The sequence below is a fragment of the Myodes glareolus genome, chromosome 5, assembly GCF_982192425.1.
Source record: "Myodes glareolus chromosome 5, mMyoGla1.1, whole genome shotgun sequence".
Classification (NCBI taxonomy): Eukaryota; Metazoa; Chordata; class Mammalia; order Rodentia; family Cricetidae; genus Myodes; species Myodes glareolus.
In genome coordinates this window covers 42,219,267-42,224,703 of record NC_142030.1, presented here as the reverse complement: position 1 = coordinate 42,224,703, position 5,437 = coordinate 42,219,267, and the positions used below count along the sequence as shown (strand labels likewise).

The 5,437-nt window shown below is 42.6% G+C and overlaps 1 pseudogene; it reads right to left on the bottom strand.

Annotated features, from left to right (window-relative positions):
- Nucleotides 1-3,067: 3,067 nt before the first annotated feature.
- LOC148122068 (Nuclear RNase P) lies at nt 3,068-3,257 on the bottom strand (annotated as a pseudogene).
- Between the last annotated feature and the right edge of the window lie 2,180 nt (nt 3,258-5,437).

The window sequence follows — 5,437 nt, the reverse complement described above, 5'->3', positions numbered from 1 at the left end:
ACAGAAAACTAAAATCGAGGCTCAAAGCAGAACAAGTATATCACAGAATATCACACAACCATAGAAAACTGATCTTCATAAAAATTTTGATGTGTTATGAAAATATAAAGAGACCAAAATAGTTTGATACAGTGTAAAGAAAAATATAATCTGTGATATATATTTTGTGATATATAATATAATTTGTGATAAAAAAATACAAATTTTAAGTAGGTAATTAGGTCCAGAGAATAGATTCATTATAAAAGCTAGTACGTAAATACGAAAAAGTGAAGATTACCAATAATATTACAAATCAAGGAAATTACGCAAAGAATTTTATTAATTAACTAATTTAACACACCTGAATCATATCTACAGTATTTAATCTATGCTTTTAAAACACCTTTCATATGATAATAATGTTAAAATATGTTTTTCTCATTTTTCTGCTAGCACACAGTAATTTTTAAAGCTATGGCCTTTGTTGTGATATTTTACACACACACACACACACACACACACACACATATATAAATTGCATTCCTCTGGTGAACCATTTTGTCATGCTCCTATTCTGATCATCTGAGTCCTCTTAATTTTAAGAAAGGAGAATAAAATTAAAATTTGTTCCCCTCATAGTTATCCAAACCCTACTCTCTATGGCTAGTAAGGTTTTCTTTAGTTCCCAGATGCCATCTTATTAGTAATGTCATTGTTGTTACATTATGTTCCTCTATAAATGATAATCCTTTATTTTCCGAGTTCTGTGCCGTAACTAACTTGGAAATAGAATCTTTGTTGGTGTGACCAAGAACTTTCAACTTAAATAATCTTGAACTTAAAATTTATTGTCAGTAATTTGTTGGCTAGTTTTGAGAAAAGAAAGACATAGGAGAGAGACCTAGAAGATGAAAATAGAGATTAGGTTGAGATATCTATTAGGTAAGGAGTGCTGAGGACCAGCAGAGACACAAGCCAGGAGATAAGCCAGGAACCGACTCATTCTCAGATCTACCATGTAGGCTGCCCTGCTCACACCCTGGATTACTCACTTCAAGCCTTGACAAAACAACAGAATAACTTCTGGCAGAAAGAATAACTTTCTGCTATGTCAAGTTACCAACCTTGTGGTGATTTGCTAGGGCACCTAAGAAACTAACATAGCCAAGTGTTCCTTTCTTTCAATGCAAAACCTAGGGATTCTATCATTTCATGTTTTCTTTCTACAAAATTTTTAAGAAAGTTTTAGTTGATGCTTGTTAGCCAGAATTTTTATTTATAGTTCTCTGTTCTGTGACATACAGTGGATATATGTTATCTTTTCTCAATATTCCATCTTAACAAAAGAATTGAGATATATATATATATATATATATATATATATATATTCCATATCTTACAATTCTTTATAGTTTTCTATATTAGAAAAGTCATAGATATCTTTTCCTTACTCTAGATCCTCACTTTCTGTTTCACACTGTAGTTTTCCTCTGCACCCACAAATCAGAGTGTATTTATCTATGACAAAAATTCATAAAATTGTATGGCTCCTGATTTTATATACCTTATCAATTACAATCAAACAGATGAGGCACTGGAAACTTGTTTAAAATAACTATACACATAGATGATAGAATCACAAAATTGCATCAAACTAGGCTTAAAATACATGTAGTCCATTTATCCATTGCTTACCCAATCCCAGAATTTGAATAATTGCGGGGGGCCATCCTGTCCCGCAGGAATGAACGCCACCAAAAACGAGAATTCCTTCTCTGGTCACATCTTTATTTGGAGCATTTCCTTGAGGAAAATTGGGGGAAGGGAAGATAGAGCAGGGACGAGAGAAAGCTTAGAGAGAGAGCGTTGGGCCCCGAGGCAGCTGCTTTTAAACGGCGGAGCAGCCTGAACGCTGTCCCGATTGGTCAATGCCACTCTGCTGGTCTGAGCATGTGCAGGCAAGGGTGCAGGCAGGGGTGCTCAGCCCCACGTGGCTACCTCCAAACTGCAGGACCACCTGTGCCTCCAGGTGGCTCCCAACATCTCCCCCTAATTATTGTCTTTAAGAGCAATAAGGCAAAACTATTTTCCAATCTGGTCCCCACCTAGACGCAGCATGCCAAGGATATCTCTGCTCCCACCCATTCCTAAGGAAGGAAAAGGCAAAGTAGAGTAAGAGATAAGAGGTTGCACAGGGTGTTGCTCAAGTTGATGGTGTGAAACAGCTGCTCTTGGCACTGCCCAGAAGGTCATCTCTGCTGTCTCCGCACGAATCTTTTACAGCAGGACACTCAGCATCCATTGGGTCATCTTCTTTATCTCTCTGGTCGGTCTCGCTGGCATCCAGATGTATGTCAGCATTCCTAGAAAAACATAAACAAAACTCTCCTCCCAAATTAACATTTAAGAGTACTAAAAACTCTCAGTGTAAAAATTCAGCACAATCAGTACTGGAAGTAGGCTGGTTTTGAACTTAGAGACCTGTAGGTCTCTGTTTCAAAAAGCAAATCTTGTTTGCCTGTACCAGCAAAATTTTGAATTAAAAATTAAGTGTATAGAATGCAAGAGAAATCCTTTCTCTGGGGGAAGCTGTCACTGGTAGTGTATTCCCCCTCTTATGTCTAAAAACCAAAGCAGTTGTCACTGGGAATTGAACTCAGGACCTTTGGAAGAGCAGTCAGTGCTCTTAACCTCTGAGCCATCTCTCCAGCTCCCCTATTTAGATGGAAAAACCTCTAGGTAACATTGTTTATTTCACCCGTTGCCAGGGGCAATAGGTAATGATAACCAGGTTGACGCGCCTTTATTATGATAATTAGGACCAGTTCTTTGAGGGAGAATGGACGTCGATCATCTGGCTACTTCCTGCTGACAAAGGGACGTTGTTTGGGGGATAAATGTTTTTATCTGACTGAATTTTTGGCGACAAATGTTTTTATCTGACTGAATTCTTGGCGACCTTGGCTGAGGGCGGCGGCAGCAGCGGACAGCGGCGGCTGCCACAGCTCCGCCTCTGAAGCCCATAATGGCGCGCTCCGCATGGCCCAAAGGCATGGCTCCGCCCCGGGCCGTGCGCGGGCTCGCCGTTTCACCTCAGGCAATGAACTCGCACCGCCGGCTGTGAGCCTTTTCCAAGCTCCGGCGAGGGGGGGCATCCGCCCACCCGTGGAGGGGCTTCTCCTGCCCGGTCCGCCCGCGCGCAGAGCCCCGTTCTCTGGGAACTCACCTCCCCGCTCGCCCATGTTGCTATGGAAACACAGTTTTTCCGCAGAGCCGATTCAGCTCCTCTTTGCCTTCTATGGCGCCGCTGCTCACCACGCAGCTTCCGCCTCAGTCAGGCGAGTCCGCTCAGGTGCTGAAAAAGTCCTCCAAAAACCATAGCCCCGCCAGAAGGCCGGGACATATAGCCTCTGATGTCACACGGACTTTAGCCCGCCCGCGACCTGGCTATTCGCAGGCCTCTGCGGACTCCAGCAAATTTCCCGCCAGCAACTGGTTAGCATGGCCATGCCTCCCGAACGAGCTAGCACTGGAGAGTGCAATTTTGCGTCTCCCTCCTGAGTAGCTGGGATTACAGGTGTGCACCACCGTGCCTGGCCCACTTCCGTGTTTTTAATCAGGCATTACCGCTCAAAGGCGGGCCGGCTGCCGCCAGCACTCTCAGCACGATCAAGCAGCTTGTCTTTCTCAGTCAAAAAATTAAAGTTTTTTGTACGTGAGAGCCAGAGACTGAGCTCTCTTAACAAAATTAGGCGAAAATCACCTCCAAAAGCTCTGTGGCTCTTTAAGAACAGGGAAGGCAGTGATCAAGCTCGCCTCCCTACGAGACTGTTGCCTCCAGTCTCTAACAGCGAGTACGCAGGTGGACGGAGAGGGAGCGGAAGCCGCGGTCTCCCGTACCCCATCGTCCTCAAAGTCCCGCCTTAGTTACCTCGCCTTTTTTGCTGCTGTTTACATTCCTCCTGCACTGAACTTAAGGGATTTTTCTTCCCCGTTGCTTTCTGTACCTTCTTTCAGATACCTTAACTTTGATTTTTTTTTGTATTTTCTTTTCTATTTAGGCCTATCCTTTGAAATTCCTTTTTACATTTCTTTTCCTCCCCTTTCTGGGGATTTCAACCGACGTCACTCACCGCTCCATGTTCTCAGAGTTCTGAAATTCAAGGCTCTCTGTGCTGGTGTCTGATCTTGGGCTTTCAGCGCGTTGTTGGGCGCTTCCTTCTCAGGGTCCCCCGGCGTAGTTGTCAGGGTCCCTCAGCGTCCCGGAGTTTCGAGCACCAGTTGCGGGGGGCCATCCTGTCCCGCAGGAATGAACGCCACCAAAAACGAGAATTCCTTCTCTGGTCACATCTTTATTTGGAGCATTTCCTTGAGGAAAATTGGGGGAAGGGAAGATAGAGCAGGGACGAGAGAAAGCTTAGAGAGAGAGCGTTGGGCCCCGAGGCAGCTGCTTTTAAACGGCGGAGCAGCCTGAACGCTGTCCCGATTGGTCAATGCCACTCTGCTGGTCTGAGCATGTGCAGGCAAGGGTGCAGGCAGGGGTGCTCAGCCCCACGTGGCTACCTCCAAACTGCAGGACCACCTGTGCCTCCAGGTGGCTCCCAACAAATAATCTTCTCAGAAAGCATATACACAAGATGAACTGTATCAGAAGAATGAGCACAAAGGTACAACAGAATCATTTCCTGAAATAAATAATAAATTCACCGCAATAAATGAAGAAATAAATAATATGCATTCTTTCTAAAGTATTCATCCCCAAAGAGAATGTGTTTGTTGAATACATTGGTAAAAATCTGTCTTAAATGGGGCCACACAAACAAGAATTCCAAGGCTGCTCCTTCATTAGTTTTGTAGTAAACTGACTCCCATGATGGATAATTCCTAATATATGAAATAGCAATAACAAAATATACTTTTGTGTCCTACTAAGATAAAGAGACAAGGGTGTGCATGGTTTTCCAAATCTGAAGAAACCATCTCTAAGTTAGTTTAAGCTACTGCAACAAATGACTATTATCTAGACGTATGGGACAACCAACATTTATATCTGAGATATGGGGCCTGCCATATCCAAAATCAAGTTCTCTGATATTTCATATCTAGTGTTCAGATTATCATAATCTGCCTTTTTCATGCTGATGATGTGAGAGCTAAGAAAGGAAACAGACTCCATGTCTCATCTTAGGAATTCTGTCTTTCTGGCCCAACTACTTTTCACGTGTGATTTTTTTTTATTTTGAATTAATATTGTAGCATATAAATTTGGGGCTCGTGATTCAGGAAGTTTTATTACAAAACAAATGCCCTGGAAATTGGCTAAGTTGTCAAGACTGAGTTCCATCTCAGGATCCTCATAGAAGAATAATATTATTCCTACACACTCAAATACATTCATACAAATATATAGATGATTGGTGATATATAAATACAGATAGATAGATAGATAGATAGA